This window comes from Varroa jacobsoni, unplaced genomic scaffold (genome assembly GCF_002532875.2).
Source record: "Varroa jacobsoni isolate VJ856 unplaced genomic scaffold, vjacob_1.0 scaffold_108, whole genome shotgun sequence".
Lineage (NCBI taxonomy): Eukaryota > Metazoa > Arthropoda > Arachnida > Mesostigmata > Varroidae > Varroa > Varroa jacobsoni.
The window spans coordinates 47,875-65,701 of record NW_019213010.1 but is presented as its reverse complement, the minus strand read 5'-3'; the positions used below and the strand labels follow the sequence as shown (position 1 = coordinate 65,701).

The window sequence follows — 17,827 nt, the reverse complement described above, 5'->3', positions numbered from 1 at the left end:
CTCTTAAGCCCAACCGGAGGCTTCAACCAAAGGCAACTCATCCAGTTCCTATGCTTAAGCTATCTAACCCTCTACTCTTAAGCCCAACCGGAGGCTTCAAACAAAGGCAACTCATCCAATTCCTATGCTTAAGCTATCTAACCCTCTACTCTTAAGCCCAACACACTAATGAGATGCATTTTATGAAGCGAAACGAATGTCAGATAAAAAGCTTTAAGCAAGCAATCCAATGAACATTATCTTTCGTAGGTTCGAGCAACTATAATCTAATACATAATATATGGATATTTTTGAATTTGGGAAAATCTTCATACTTCCTTTTTCCGTCAGTGTAAAGCATTAGCCTCTAATAAAATATATCATTACAGATATGCTAGGCTAACTGCTGCCACACGGTGCTGGCGGCCATGCAGTGATGGCAATCCGGTACCTCACCTATTCCTCCACACGATATCTATTATACCTGTTTTTTGTGCAGGCCCTTGATGGAAACGTCTTACACTTTGTCGTAGCGACACGAAGGTACATGAACAACACTGATATTATAATCATGAGCGTGAATAAAGATGATACTTGAAATTTCATTTGCTTTTTTATATACAGTGCTGTCTATCCGTTCACCATTTGTCCTGCGGCATATCTCAATACTTACTGAATCGACTTAGTATGCGGACATACGAAGAGAAAGCTGATCTAAGCTGAGAGGATCGGGTGAGGAGCGACATAGAAAATGCTGGATATTGTCACCGAATACGCAGTGAAATTTAGTTGATGACAAAATAAGTGAGCAAGATACCCGTAACAGCGCTATATTCTATCTATTCAAACCATTTTCGTTTCTTGCTATCCCAACCCTAGAGACGGCTGTCCCTACTTATACCTGTACTTAGCTGTTATCTCGAATGTCACTGTTAGATCTTCTCATGGCCCTTAGCGAGTCTCTCGTTCCGCTGTACACCTTCTTTCTGTATTTGTCTGTCTACCACGGAAACAACGTGCCTCAGCGTGACTTTCCATCGGACAACCTGCAATCGACCAGCCGAGACGGTTTTCCTCTCTCTGTCAGCCTTAGTCAAGTACTGCATTCATTCTCGCTGTCGCTACCTCGTCCATTCTTCTAATCGAAATGGTTGGAGTCACAAGAACGGAAATATCAACTGACGACACAAAAAGGTCAAACCGGTAGATACCGACTTGCATGTTTCAATGGATTCGTACAAGGGATGGTCCTGCAAAGAATCGATTCCACACTTACCTCTCATGCAAGGGAAAAGACGGTGCTATAGTAACGGAAACGTTTAGCTTTAACGATAGCCAGAACGAACGGAGAGCCAGAACAAAAACCAAGACTGGATACTTCGTGTGTCGATGTGACTAGGAATTTGAGCAGTTGCATCATCAAATCAGCTATTCCCTAAAGCGGTAGCGAAAACAGCAGCGACGCAACGTCTCGGAGCGAGGTGGAGATGTCTGACCTTCTTGTCAGAAATCAAATTCTTTCTACTTTGTCCACTTGTCTGTGTGGAGGCTGGAGCCTGTATATTGTTGTACCCAGGTGAGTTGATTAACTTAGTCTGTCTGATCTGTCTTCAGATGGTCCCGCGTCTGCTAAGCTGGCTTAGCGTGTGGGGTTTTTTCGTTACCCTTGCTACTGCTAATGCCTGGCTTTTTAGCACGGAAGTTGACTCAACCAATGTTGGACGGTATTGGGCGCCTTTACGGCGACGGACACCGTTCACATAAATCCCTCTACGTTACTAAAAATAGGATGATGAATCTTAAACTTCTCTAGGCAATACAGCGATCTGAGACAGATGACGAAAGCCACCACTATACTCTAACTTGGAAAACTATGAGTCAACACGCAATAATTTGCAGATTATGTTCATGCAGTATGGTAGTAAAAAAGAAAAACAGTTATAAGTGGCACAGTCTCTTAAAATGGATAGCCGAAAACCGGTTAGAGACACAGCGTTAAATAACTTGAGAGGACTGAAAGACGAGCTGAAACTATTACGGCTGATTTAACGGATGCACCTTTTTCCGATTACGACACTGATTTTTCTATATTTTATTGTATTTTTTCTCAATCAAATTCTTAACGGGTTTTATTAGTCCAAGCAAAAAAGAGTCAAAATATATTGGTGCCCTTTTAAAAGCAAAAAGTGTCTTACGCGTACTTCGTGACTAGAAGGATAAGAATAGCATTTTATTTTTTTTTCTAGTTAATGGCGGATGACAAACTTTCAATTGTTTACAGGAACGAAGAAGACACTCAACTGAAAATGTTCCCTATACGCTATTATTTTTGTAAACACGCACACCCATATATAGCACATTGAGTCCCGTACAACTGCATCAGTGTTTCAGACGCAGGCACACGATCTAATATCCATATTCAGAACTTTTTTTTTTTTTTTTTTTTTTTTTACTCCTTTCAAGATTCTCTTGTGTATGTACAAAGATGATGATGAAATGAAAAAATATCAAAGAAATAACGAAAAAGGATCATCAGTGGATTTGATGAACGAACAACTGAACAAACACGAATATTTACGGAAAACCAATCCCCTCCGGGCTTCTGCGAGGAAACCCTTTTAGTCCCTGGCGATTCTAAAGAGGAACGTAACATGAGGATGATTCTATTATGAATCAAAACAAGATATTGTGACAGACAGAGAGGATATTCAGTTCGACATGACTTTGTCCTCTTAAATCTTAGCTGTGTCCTTTCTTTTTCGTCGGCTGCAACAAAGCAGAGTTAAAAACGGGAACGGTTAGATGATGTAGAGCAAAACCCGATGAGAAAGCAGAAATAGGTGAATGACAACCTTGACTGCTACACTGCCAACGATAAGAGCGATGTTGCCTATGCAGTTATGCAATTGGTGAAGCTGTGCCAGTTACGTTTATAAAAAAAAAAATATATAAATTATAGGCGGCATGTAAACATATTACTCTATTCCTATGGAACACGAACGAGATTAGGAAGCGATACGGCTATATGGTGGGCTTATAGTAAATGTATAGTGTGCGTACCATTATGGGAGTGATTACGAGATTGACGATGCGCCTAGCTCTTTCCTTTTTCGTAATTCAGATAAACCTTTTTTGTCTTGTAAAAACAAAAATTCAAACGAATCACAGTAAGCTAGAAAATGCCGACGGTCATGTCTGGGAACGAACTACATGTTTAATGCGACATAGTAAACTCCCGAAACGTATTCAATAATTTTTCTTTTGGAAAAAGCGCATATTGGAGGCAATTTTGCCTTAGCCGATATTTTCAGCTGAATATGAGGCGATTTCAACTAGCAATCTTTGATAGAGTAGTTGCAAAAAGTAACAGTAAACGAGATTAAAATAGAATTCAAGTGAGTATTTCCTGCTGCTATATTTCACGCTGAAGAAAACCGATCAAAAGAGACAATCTTAGGTAGCAGCAGACATGAAACCCTATCGGAAACTACCTGATGAGGTTCTTGATAATGCTTTCTTTACACCGGCACAGTAGCTACGGGAAATATTGTCATAAACATGATCTGCTTAGGATATCGTCACGCTATTCCTGTTATGTGTACAGAAAACTAGAGTAGATCTATTTTATGTAATATATAGCAATGCCTTTCAGACACTGGGCTGTGAACAATAGTTTCAATTGTTGACCTGGGCTATATATGTAGCTGGAAAATTTTTATCTTTAAATATAAGGATGACACCTCACAGCATCAACTTATCACATTTTCTAGGTTTCTGTTAGCTGATCCTGTCAACGACGTACGGCAAACCAGTGATGGTTGAGCACGAAGTTTACTTAGGAAGACGAATGAATCAAGTTCGTAACGAATGGCAGTTGAAAGGGAAACGAGATTGTCGTTCAAGCAGAAAAAAAAAAACAATACGAAAACTAAAGTCGACGGAACGACTATACAAAACGAATAGCCAATTTTTTTCCGGAAAAGAGAAGAGAGACGTTCCGTACGTGCACGAAATTCAAACAAGTACATAAACACATACTGAATGTGAATGTGGCACCAAATGTTCATCTTATTTTGGCTTCTAGCATGACAAAGCTAGAAGCCAGCATGGTGTATCTTCATGGGCTACACATGACCACGTGTGTGGATTAGCGAGTGTAAATAAATGTTTTCTATCGAAATAGCGATAGAAAATTCAGTTAAAATCGCTTATCGTTACCTGGGCGTAGTTGCGCGCATTTCGTGGGTCTACGGGACGGGCCACTAAGTGTGACTCGCATTAGCCTGCAGCCATAAATACAGCCGCTCTATAAGGCATTACCGATTTCAGTAAATTATTCAAAATATATAAATCAGTCCAAGCATCCTTTCTGCATGCATGAGATATCGCCAGATAACTATTAGTTAATATAATAGATAATCTCAATGCGATTATCCATAAACTAACTTCTACGATTGAATTTCTATAGGAACGCAGTTATATTTCACGAGACGTTAACTCCTCAATGCGGAACCTAATGGACGCTAGCCAGTTGCCGGTGTAAGTCACTCTGAACGGTTGTGGTTGGTCGCGAATATGGACCTTCGTCAGTCAAAACGAAGGCCCTATAAACCTGTACGTCAAGGTAGCAGCTCGTCTAGTTGGGTTCTATGGTTCAGTTCCTATGGCAGGTGAAAGGATGTGTTATCAGAAAACCACTTACCTGCTAGAGCCGTTCTTATCAAGTGGCTTAATAGTCTTCACGGTGACCTTAATTATTCCCCCTTTTCAGATCTGCGAGCGTCCAGTAGACAATAACCCTCGACTCCATAACCTACATCTGTCTTGTCTGTTAGCATCCAATAAAGTGTTTATGCCCGTATGATAATATGGACAAAACGTAATATCAACTAAACATATTTAATAGAAAGATGTACGCGTTCGCATTTCTAACAATATTGGATGTTTCTATTTAAGGTTATCTGCTTCGTAGTAGAGCTGACCCTGATGTACAAGGAAACAACGTTCAGACACAATTATGGCTATATGACGAGATATATTAGACACCAATTAATTCTGTCTGAGATGCTTAAAACACGTAGGCTGCTCAGGGAATTGCTACGGCTTGTATGTATACTAAACGCAGCGTTATGTGAAGAAAGAACCAAAATACTATTTGACGTACCCAGTAACTTGCTAGTGGTCGGTCTTCATTTCGAGAAGCGAGCAGTCCGAAATGTGTCTCTAAGAAAGCGGCGGTGCTTTTGTCCCAATTAGGCCAGATATTAGATGTACTTGAACCTAAAGGCATGACAAAGACAATAGCTCGGTGAAGTTTAAAGGAAACCGGACTAATGTGTCATCTACCAAGTGATAAAGCGATACATCGTCGATCTAAAATGCTTTAAAAGAAGAAACTATATCGTTGAATATAGCTGGACCACATAACATTGAACTAAAACTTCGAGAAGTTATGTCACCTAAGTTCAGACGGTGGGTCTGTGAATATGCAGTATCGTAGGTATTTACCTTTAGCTCAACTTAGTTATACGTAATCAACTTACTGTGTTACTATTTAACAACATTCTACATGTATTACAGCCGTTTTGGTACATAAAAAAACCGACTTCAGATAAATTTGACTTTGGCGCGTGACCGCGAGAGACATGGCGCACGTGAGAACTTCTATAGGCCCTGAAAATCTGTGCATTTACTGATCGTGTACTGATCTAAGGGCTTTCTCTGCACTATCTGTTCGGCCTAGGCCTCTTCACTTTCGCGAGCCCGACGCTCCGTTCCCGAATCGACTGCCAGACTTTCAGGAATTGCCTTTATGCGTACAGACTATCTCCCCGATATTTGAGGAGGCGCTGCTTTATCTGGGCACATATATCTGGTACGGAAGGCGAGCTTGGCGAAGGTCTCAACTAACTGCTATATGTGGAATTCGACATTGGCGAAACGATGAACGAATGAAAGGTTTCATGAAACTAATTGATCGGTCACCCTTATTTCAGGTGCATAAAAGATCAACCGGGGTATTTATGCTTGGTTGTTATTCTATGAGTGACTTGTCAGTATACCAAAAAAGTAGGGTAAGCTGAACAGCCCAGTGATCGCATTTCGAAAAGCTTTCAGTAAGGAATGAATGAATAGTCGCAAGCCAGCGATTTAACGTAATCGTTTCGCCTCGATCATGTTAGCGTTCTGTCAAGGTGAAACCATTAGGTTAAAGCAATAAGTACATCGATAGGCTTTGGGCCTACAATTGACAAACCTGTTAAATCGGACTCTCTAATTTTTTAACTTGAATAATTATTTAACTTATTTGTAGCTAACGTACATACGACTTTCTATCGTCGCTGTTCGTAGAAGGCTGAATTGTCTTGCTTGTCAATCCTTTGGTAAGTAAAAATCCCTAAAGTGGAACACTGGCTCTATTCCTACTGTGTATAACTCCCATATGCAGACCAAGCATTCTAGTAATGCTATATTTCTTCGCATGGAACCGAATTGTTTCCGTAGGTAAAACAAGCGGTATTTGGTTAGTTATCAAAAAGCAGAATCATAGCTCCAAATGTGCGACTTCAGAACCAGTTACGTACTTCAGAACCTTGCCGGAAATGTTACTAGACGCTTGGATGATTAAATATGTATATTGAAATAAAAGATTGATTTCTGTTTTTTATTGCCTTTAGCATTATTTTGCTTCCACGTCCCGCATAAAATATGCTTTAAGCTTAAAATGTGTTCACAAGAAATATCTACAATATTTAAGAGAACGCTGAACGAATTCTGGTTATTAGCAAAGCGCCTGACTACAATAATTACATAAATTGTATTATCTTGTAAAATCTGTTGGCCAAAAGAATAATAATGATTAAAAAAAAATAGCTATAATGTATGACAAGGCAGAAAAGTAACTGTTTATCATTTTGTCGGCTTCTGAGTAACATCTTGCCTGATTATACACAAGATTCATGCTGTTTAAGGCAGTAACGTTGCTCACTCAATGATCAAAAGTAGATTTCTCACTGTAGGACGAAATTTCAGTTGTCAAGGTTACAAGTTTGTTAAATAATGGCATTATTTTTTTAAATCTTAGATATTTCAAATGACAGATGAGTATATACCTATGGCTGGAAGCGGGTGATTTATGAACGCCTGAATAAAAAATCGTCATTGTGGTACAATTTTACATAATAACAGCGTATTGCGAACAGTATTGAATCTTAACAACCTATCGGCTTGTTATCTGTTCGACCGGCTAACTTTCTGTTAGTAGGCAGTAACTAAAAAAATACGGTTACATTGCATTGACAACGCTGAATTTAATTCTGAAACTACGAAGGGCTAACGGCTGTATAAAGTTTGTTAACGGAATTACACGTCACGATAATGGTTATCTTCGAAATGTCTATGTTGGAAACGGGTATCTATTATCTATAAAAGACGCAGTAATACATTGAAGAGCGTAAGGATAGCACTTAACACGGTATAAAAAGGCCAATCTTGTACATTTTGCAAAGCAAGAAGGATACCACCAATACAGGCCGTTGCCGGTCAGTTAGCCGGTCACCTGCTCGCACTGCCAAACAGCTGTACATATAAGAATTCCTTACGAATGAAGCCTCCCAGTGGTACCTTGTGCGTACTTAGGTAGTTAAAACCAAACATGGCTGCGGGGTTTCATTGTGCAAAGAAATAGGACAATTTTTGACCTAATAGTCAAGTTCAGATTCGATTATAGCTGTGAAACGATCTGATATAGAAGAAAGGCTAGTGGAATTTATGTAGGTGCTGAGTCTGGTGTCTGGCGAGAAATCGCGAAGCCATGGCTTCTGTGCTCGCCTCAACGATTTAAAATTTATGAAGATTCTACATACGCACATGAGCACACAATCACGCTATGTAGAATAAAAACTCTTTTTGTGTTTCCATTTTGTCCTTAAAGTAAAAATCACTTGTGAATACATATTCCTATCTGATTTAGGATCTATATTTAAGAAATTTCGTAAAATGATGAAGTCGAGGAGAGATATTTAATTCACGTTTCGTGTATAGGTTCGTTTTTTATTTCGATTTATCGTACCAGGTACATATATAAGCCAAGTTTACAATATTTATTAATCAATTTACATATATACTATCTGAAATGGATAAAAAGTGAGAATTCTTGACTGAGGGCCAAGAGTCTACTTAGTGAAAAAATTGAGTTAAATTAAATATATATATATATATATATATATATATATATAGTCTTTACAGTAGAAAATAAAACCACGTTTTCATAGTGTAGGCGTTGTCTCTGGACTCGTTAGTTCCTTATTTGATTTTTTGAATTTCCCCGGCAAAGCTTCTAGCTAACGTTGACGGTATTTGTGGAAGGCGCCTTACAGCGTAGATGACACAAACAAAGTGATGCAAAAGAAACTTCCAGATCATTATTGAATCTGTTCTGATAATAGTTGTACGTGGCCTTTAATTAAGTGTGGCTCTGTTATTAGAGCACTCAGATGTAGAAAGGCTTCCACTGTCCAGTTTCCTTTGTGCTGGATTATTCCGTCTGCGTATTGTGTATTATTGTTTGCGAACATGCGACCTATCAGCTTAAAATAAACATCAATATCTAATTAAGAAGTTTTTACAGGGCTTGGATTAATTTACAACAGTGATAATAGACCTTCCAAATCAACACTACCCTTTACGAAAAAATGTTCTGAGAGCTGCCGCAGACAAATAAAAAGATGATAAGATTATGGCCCGGCCTAAACTGGGCTGACGTTAGTCTACACAAGTGCCTCCCGCGATAGGATTTCAAGTTAGTTAAGGCAGATTTTTTAATGCTTGCTCGTTTTGCGCCCTGCCTGTTCATGTATGAGCACCAGCCGTAATTACGTACGAATTTCAAGTTATGTCAGGCCGCTTTGTATGTTCTTATTCTTCAAATCAAAGTGTCTATGCTGTAGAGTGTAGCGGACTTTTTTTTATTCGAACTTAATACTTAAAGATCTGAAATAACACGGTGAAATCATGTATGACCGCTTGGCTATTGATAAATGAAAATCATTTGTTACAGTGTTTGAGCAATAAAAAATAGTTGGCGATGAAAGACGTTTTGTTAGGGATATAGGTAAAAAAAAAGATATTGGTAAGTGACGTTTACAAAAGTTTCTTACCTTTGAAAAGCTATCTTAGGTGTTTATTAGTCAGAAGATGGTAGTGTGTTCATCTATTATAGCATAAATAGAAAAAGATATTAATGCTAAAGGATACTAATAAAGTATTAGACAGGTAGTCCGTAGACAACCTTTGCTCAGATAAATGCGCTTACTACTAGAGTACGTAATTTCACTGCGATCACAAATCATTACGTCTCGAGGACAGTGCCAGTCGAGCCTATTTTTTCCCGTCTATCGATACGTGTATTGAATCGGGTTTCATCAAACATCAATAAGATGGATGCGGCACGTCAATGTTTATTTGAGGTACACCACATCTGTAAAGCTTCGGGCGATTCAACCTTCGTGCTTTAAGAACCGAAGAAAAGCAAGCGGTTTTGAAAAAAAGTGGGGTCAAAACAAGGTGATAACAGACGATGCGGTTTTAATACAAGCCTTATTTTAGCTGAAAGATTTTGATTTTAGGTTGCTTCTGTTCATCTAGCACTTATAACAACCTAACGAACTAGTTTCGTTAGTAAACATTAAAGTAACATAACTATACGTTTTTATCTGACGGGAGCATCAACAGATAAGCTAGTGTAGAGTTTTACGGCATAACGCGTGCAATAAAAGGTATGTTTCATTTGGCGATAAAATAAAGGCAGAAGATAGAAAAACTTTATTAAACGTAGGCCCTTGGGAAGGCATGTTTCCCACTCTTACTGCTCGGTGGTTAGCATAAAATTCCTCACTGCTTATGATAAAATCGAATAATTTAACGGCCGGGAATTACGCAGCAGTTTATGTGTATAAGCCGTTTCCCGCTTTTTGTTGAAAAACCTACTGTAGGTGCCCTATACATGACTTATGAAATACCATCAAATATTCGATTAAAAAGTTGATCACAATACGACAACAAAATCCGTACCTAAAAAGAGGAGGAAAATGGAAAATGTCTTTGAAGTACAAAAGTCACTGAGAACGAAGAAACAAGGGATTTTTTTCAGGGGAAATGAGTGAGAATCTTTCAGTGATACGAGATCCAGCTAACGGGTGCCTAATACTCGTAGGGTACTTTTCGTCCCAGACAGGATCTACACGAGGTGGTGGACTAAAAAGGTTCAAAAAGTCTAGTATACCACAGATATTTAGACCACAAGCGAATGTCACAGTAAAGAAATGAAGAATCGTATGCTCGAAAAGGGAAACCGTCATTCTTCAGCAGAGGAAAAGGAATTGGGACGTTGGCGTAAGAAAGTAAGCCACAGTGTAGAAAGAGACAAGAAAATGATGTAACAAAGAACAAATCCTTTCGAAAGCGAACGAAAGCGAGTGCCGACGGCCTCATCTCTCTTATGTGTTTTTGAGACGACACTAGCATAAGGAAAACTGTACCATCACGGAAGGGCCAATGTGGCCATATTGTACACCGATAAAGATCATTAAAAGGTACGCCCGTAGCTTTTGCCCTATATGTTTTTTTCTTCTCTTATCCTTGTCGCGGAATACGTGATGGCGTAGGTATGCTCGTAACTGTCATTTGGAGAGATGGCGGACTCTGATTACAACGGCGAACACAAAAATCTAAAAAATAAATAGCTGTGGATACTCTACATGAATTATTCATAACAAAAGGCTCGTTAATTCAAATTAAGTTAAAACGAAGCTGAGAGCAGGAAGAGATCGTAGAAACGGTTAATCTGTGGGTGATTTTGAAAAATCTCGGTAATGCTCCTGGTAGCTGGTATCATTAATTTTCATTTAAAACCTTCGGGTTCCATTAAGTAGAGCTTGGACGAAGGAGCGACGGCGACTGCATTGGCAGCGGTAGAATGACGACACCAACTATAACGATGACGGAGACGAGGATTCGTCAACGTTTTCTCACTGCATTGTTTACTGTTCATTTACATCTAGCGCCCATCAAACGTGTACGCGACTGAACCTTGTGGATGTAACCTTCATTTGCTTCATATAGCAGAAGCTTGGCATTTTGCCTTGTAAAAACTGATGCACTGCCGCATATTTCGCTGTGGCAGCATTGAAAAATAGAGCATCGGGCTGTTTCACGTGAAAATAGCATTAAACGTGCCACGTACATCGTGTTTCGGCTTTAGCTTTGTTTTAGAATCAAAATTACTTTAACGTTAAATTCAAAACGAACGTTATGTAAGGTATTTCAAGCTTAAGTTATTAATGTATGCCTAAGTTTACCAGGCGAGTACATTGCAGTTACCCCATAACGGGAAAGAGAAGAATCTGAGTGAATTTACAAGAGTGGGCTGGTTCACTTTGGGCACTATATTTACATTGTGACAAGCCCTCACTAGAGTTGTATAGAGATACCGATGTAATGAGGTTAAGCAATGTAACTTCCACAGTCAAGAAAGATGTTGCTTTTTAAAGGACGTTGTCGGCCAAAGTCAGTAAGTTGCGCGAACTAACTTATTTTCAGCAAGTAGGTACAAGTCACAGTAAATTTAAACAAGATCCTCTCTATTCATGGACACCTTTTAGATAAGACAAAATTAAACCCGCTTGACGGCCACCCTGTGCACGCCAACTAGAGTATAGTTGTAGTAAATGCTATACAATATTGATCTAAAAAAGTTATTATCTATCTAAGTTTTTAGTATCGTTCTTCTTTATCCTATTTATGAATATTGCTAGTTTCCGTGCCACTAAAGAGCCCGTTATTGACAAGACCCTTTTCTTACCCGAATCTCTTATAGGTGTCTATGTCAAAGTGATAGAGAGGTATTCTCTATTCTATTGGATTTTGGTGCACAATTCGAGCGTTCGATTAAAAGAGTTGGTGGTGCCTGTGGTTTGTTTTTGAAATGGGTCTGTTTGGGCGATCACTCGCTGAATTTTTTTATGTGTTTATGACGACACGGTACAGTTCTGAAAAAGGAGGCATATTGCTCTAATTTTTTTTGTGCAATTAGTTTTTCTCAAGAAATATTGAGAATCCTGAGAGTCTATGCCGGGCTAAGGGGGGGGGGGGGTAGTACTCAAAAACTCTCGATGCGTGTTTCGATATCTATAATAAATGCTGCAAGTTTTACGTCGACATTGCGTTAGACAACTGGCTCCCAGCATAAAACGCACTATGTCTATGCTAGTTTTCGAACGTAGACTTTTCACGTGTTTCTAAGTTCAGTAGGTGAACACGTTACCACTACACCGTCACGGGGGAAGTTCCCATACCTAGGATTGAGCATTTACAGTGCACAAAGTAACCCTTTTTTCCTTCCGGTCGTCAAAGGGAGCTGGTGCAACTACGTTTAACAGCATGACTGCCGTCAGCATTGTCTACGCCTTTGTATTACTTCAATGTAATAACGTAATTTTTCAGTGTGCTACTGTTGAGGTACGATGATCACCATTGTTGTCTTAACCACTAAGCCATGCCACAAGCTAGTTTCTCCCGATCATTTCGAGCAAGTATTTATATATAATATAATAATTTGAAAGTTATCAAAACCTTATATTTGACATCGGTAATTTTATCTTCGGTATGAGTCTAAAACCCTTCCACTGTGACCCGTACACATTAATAATGACACTTGCTTTACCAATAATTATCTAACATACATAATTCCGAGTAGATACTATTTTCTTATCTCATTCTACTTGGTTCTATGTGATCGTATTGTAAAACTACATCTGTAAAATGGACACCTACACACACATGTGTATTGCGAACAAGACATGTTTCCTACTGTGAAATGCTCTCTAACAACAGGGTTCTCAATAAAGCTAACCATAGTAATATTATTATGACTGGTGAGTTTACCGTAAAAGTGCAAAAAGCATTAGCTTATTGCTAATGACGTTCTGACTGGTGCTGGGCAGTTTCAATGCTCCCAGAATGAAAAACGAGGCTTGCGATAATTTCGGCACGAGTTATTGTTCTCATATAAGCCCAACCTGGGGAATTTAATTTGTATTGTAGGAAAACAAATATAGTTTCAAGAACCGCTCGCATAACTCGCCCATTTTTAAATCACAACTCGCAGCATAAATTTCCTCAGTCACTTTACATATATTGTGTTTCAGGCCGTGGCTTGTTTTCGTCATTCTTTTACGGACCCAGTCGTTCACATAGTCCTAGAAGAATTAATTTCAAATCATTGGTCATTGACAAATCAGGTTTTGGGCAGCGACTCGATGTCGCCGTCACGTATCAAGGTCAGCCGTGCTAAAAACACTAAACGAAACTCCAAGCGAAGTGGCTATTTCCCGCGCTGATTGGCAAGTTGCCCTTGTTGTAACTGGAACTTGTTTGTATCCGATGTCCATCTAATTTCGGAGCACCAAAAGATCTGCGACATGTCACGGTAGAGCTTACCATAGAATATTGCTACTGCTCCATCATCGTTTTCGAAGAAAAAAAGATCAAATAATACCTCCGCTTGACAAGCTGCACCAGACAATGATTTTTTGTGAGTGAAGATGTTGTTCAACACTGACAATTGGCTTCCCTAAATGTGACAATTTTGCTTATTCACGCAGCTATCGAGCTAACAACGAGCTTTATTACAGAAAATAACGTGGTTAAATAAGTCGCTAGCACGTACATCAAGCATCAGCGGACAAACGACAAACTTTGAATAGTTGAGTCTACCTTGTAGAGGTAAAGATGCAACTTTTCCTTTAAAATAAGTCACAAAGTGCTTATCAGTAGACCAGATTGCTGGGCATGACCTCGTGCTAAGGTTTTGGATTTGCTTCTACATTGTTACTGATTGCGACGACACACTGGGCTCCTTTTTCGATCCGTGACATCATTTTAACCTCATTTGGCGTACAAGCAACGAGGGATCGATGCTTTCGCTGTGTCACCGCAATCAATCCTAATTCGATGAGAGGTTTTCATAAGGAACAAGCGTTGTTCCACAACTGAAACGTCTTATTGTCACAAATGTGCTACTACAAGCGCCACTCTGTTTATCACTCGATAGTCTGCTAACCTGCTAGCTATATATACAGGGTGAGGTATTCAAATCCGGACATGCTTTGTCTGGCAGTTTGTCGTAGCATACAGGTTCATTCGCTTTTTTCGTATTAGAAAAAAGTTAGCTGTTCCTAAAACAGAACAACAAACTCATAATCGACTTCGAGCGAAGATAATCGGTGATCGGGGGACGAACCCTGCCTGAGATAGACGATTTACGTTATTGCCATACGTCCTCTGAAACATCTAAACAGAACTTCCATGGAGTAAATCGGGGGGTGCCCAATAGGGCTTAAGCTTGACAGGCTCGAACATTCATCAGAAGAGTTAAGAAGCCATTTTTGATTTATCCCGGCTTTTGATATAGAAATTCACGGACGTTTTAGACATCAGAATACGAATAACCGCATGGGTCGTTCAGATAAGCTCTAACGATTAGTCTTTCAAGAGCGTTTGCATCTTTTGAACCTTTGCTTCATTCTGTGTATACTGCTCGGGTCTACACATTACTTCTATGAAGGTAGACTGTTCAAGATGGCGGCTCATCGTAGACGTAAAGATATGCTATCGTTTCGGGCTATTACCTTATTTAAAGTCTACATTTACTATACGAAAAAGAAAGAGCTTTTAGGTAAAAGCATTTTCAATGCGCCTCGGGGTGCCAGTGATTAGAGTTTAGTCACGGGCAGAGACATGCGTTCGATCCATAGCAAATGTTCAATGGAGTGTGGACTAATATCAGTTGGGTTCTTTTTGCAGTTAGTGCTTTGCCGCTTACTCTCCTACTCGTAGTAAGCAAGAGCAAAAAAGACTCCTGAAAATAAGTATTAGGCGCGGAGGCTAAACTAATGTGGCCTATTTTTCTTTTGGAGTATATGCCGATTTTACAGAAATCAGGAGCTACTAGCGCTAGAATTTCACTGTCTATATGAACGATCGTTTTTATACTGCGCACGTTAATATACTATGTTGCTGACCAAAATGTTCGTGGAGTAGAGTGGCACTCCTCGCAAAAGGGGCTATGGGGTAGGGGGGAGAAGTATGACCAGGTGTGGAGATGTGCACGAAAGTGCATGTAAAAGAAGCTGCTGTAAATACCATAAAACAATAGATCTGGCTAGTAACGTATTTTTTTGCAAAAAGGCTCAATAAGGAGCTTCATAATAATAATAATAATCTCAATGAATAAACAGATAAAACACAGCTATATAGTAAACTGGTTTTACACATTTATAAACAAAAATACGGGAATTGAAGACTGTAGCCCTTTGAAAACTTAAACTAATGCAAAAAATGTCTAAAGATAAGAAAAAATGATTTGTATATTTTTTGCATGTAGCATTCGATTTGGATTTTTTCAAGTTAAGTAAATTATAAATTGATAACCTGAAAAAAAAAACAGGAAAGAGTTGATGAGAAAGTTTTCTGGCTCACCATAAATCAGGCAAACAAAAATAAGTAACTGCCCAACTCTTTGACACATAGCCTAGTTTATGTCCATGGTACGCGTTCACCTTTGCGTTTTTTTCGCTTCTGCATGCGATGCTCACACATACTGTATTCTGTCATTATGTTACATAACATCGTGTGTCCTACCAACTTGAGGGATCAGCGGCACCTACAGAAGGCGGCATTTTCAATGGTCAATTGGCAAGATGCAGCGAAGATAAGGATTCGATGAGGAAGGAGGCCACCGAAACGATTTGCGGATAGTTTAGAAATAAGTGCTCCGATATGTCGAAATACGTTTGCAAATGGAGCGATCAAAACAAACGTATCCTAGCTTGCTATGTGACGTAAGGTTTACTACCACAGTCTGATTCCTGTTGGCATAAATCGGCACGGTCCAAGTCAAACAAGTGCAACTGAGGGATCAGTAAACTGGTAAATAACTGACCAGTAAACACTGATCTTGTTAATAAGATTACAGCTCATTGAACTGGTTACTTTTTCGTGCCGTAGCTAAACTGAAAAAAAAAAGAATACGAAAATAGTTACATAACGATAAGGAACAGATACTGAAGTAATTCTTTAGCAGCTCGCGTAGAGACCTATCCTTGTTGGACCATTTTTTTACTTTCAAGGACCAAAAACATGTCATACTTTATTCAAACCATAACTTGACTTTGTTTACTAATCAACGATTCTTTTTCCGAGTACGATAAGTCAGATTTTTTCGGGAGTCAATACTGAATATTAAAAAGGAAAACTCGATGTTAAGGGTTGCAAAGATAATATTTTTTACGATATATGTTATACCAGTTAATACAATGATACGCCTACACGAGCCAATTCGAGATGTGCATTACTCATAGAACTAAATGTACTTTTGTTATCATCTAAAACAAACATCTTTCATGCCAATTTAAATGTACATGGACGACGTAATAAACTTTCGCGTTACAATAATTGAAAGGGTTCTGTGCAGAGTCAGGACAGTAATTGATCCGAAATCCTCTAATTAATTTGGTTACTGGGCCAAAAGTCTACGGGGCATAGCCGTATCACTGCACGGCTCTCGTTATATAGTATATCCATCAACCATATATATATGATTGGCCAATGGTTCTTTACAAAATGGAAAGCCGTCTCTCAAATAGTTGATGGACGGAATAGGCTATGCATGTTACACGCGTTTAAGTCATGTTTGCGTTGCCATAGCGCTCAACTACGAAAACTTTTAATTCGGAGAAAGGCGAGAACGTCGGAACATGAAAACACAATTGGCATGCTCTTTACTCTGATCTGCTGTCACATATGTGTAGCTACATTAAATTTCTGAGCTACGACGAACGATCTGCGACGAAGAAACGAACGATCGTTCTATTTCCTTGCGGCTTCGCAAGGAAATAGAACGATGTCGAGCTTTGCCATTTATTTTATTGTTGCCATAGAAGCCTCTTGACATCGGGCAGCAACTATCTGGTTTTATTGTAGATCGTTTCACGTTAAGTGTTCTCCAGCGGCCTCTACACGCCTGTCGGTATGCAGTAGATGCCGGTCATACCAATACCTTCTTCCCTTGCGGGGATTCATTTAAAGCTTCGACTTAGACGTTCAAGGACTCCGAAGCAAATATTAATGTCGGAGTCTTGAGCCGGATATCATGGAACTCATCAAACGGGGCTCAAATTAAGCAGCGGCATTAGCAGCGTCTCAGATAAAGTTATGCCAATTCGGGCGGCATATTTCATTTCTTCGTGTTTTACGACGCACTGAAAGAAAACAGGGCGCTGTACCGCGTATAGATACCCCAACTGCTGGCAAGCACTATAGCCCCTCCTCAAGCATGGTGGGATATTGTCTAACATAAATACAGCTCTACATGAATCATTCGGGAAGCTTCTGTCTTTTGCTTGAGTATTTGATTTTTGTTGAAAAGTCTATCATAAAAATATATTAAAACAAAGTTTATTTTCTCCAGTTCCATTACCGCTTTTGGCGAATTGTGGTTGTGATGCTTGTAGCGCATCATTATTCATAACAATACCGACTCAATCGCTTTTTTCTGTTCAGCATCTACACAGGTAGGCATGGCGTTCAACTGTGTAAATACATTAGAACGAAATCAAAATAGTAGTTACGCAACAAAAAGACATAGATTAGATTCAAGTGCACAAATTTACAATCAGCCATACACATGGTCTTTCACAAAGATCATAGAGACACACACACACACACACACGCACACATGCACACACACGCACACACGCACACACACACACACACACACACACGCACACAC

General features: G+C 39.3%; 3 long non-coding RNA genes across 3 annotated transcripts in view; 2 read left to right on the top strand and 1 right to left on the bottom strand.

The window, feature by feature from the left end:
- The window catches only part of LOC111265771 (uncharacterized), a 3,122-nt gene extending 2,483 nt beyond the window's left edge, over nt 1-639 (bottom strand). The window contains exon 1 of the long non-coding RNA XR_002683651.2: nt 464-639. This is a non-coding gene — a long non-coding RNA (uncharacterized LOC111265771). The remainder of the gene's footprint in view (nt 1-463) is intronic.
- A 247-nt stretch (nt 640-886) lies between these two features.
- Nucleotides 887-7,905, top strand: LOC111265760 (uncharacterized). Its single transcript, XR_015313173.1, has 2 exons — nt 887-1,555; nt 4,448-7,905. It is a non-coding gene; the product is annotated as an uncharacterized LOC111265760 (long non-coding RNA).
- Nucleotides 7,906-11,168: 3,263 nt separating this feature from the next.
- Nucleotides 11,169-17,827, top strand: part of LOC111265766 (uncharacterized) — a 13,375-nt gene continuing 6,716 nt past the window's right edge. The window contains exon 1 of the long non-coding RNA XR_002683649.2: nt 11,169-11,548. This is a non-coding gene — a long non-coding RNA (uncharacterized LOC111265766). The remainder of the gene's footprint in view (nt 11,549-17,827) is intronic.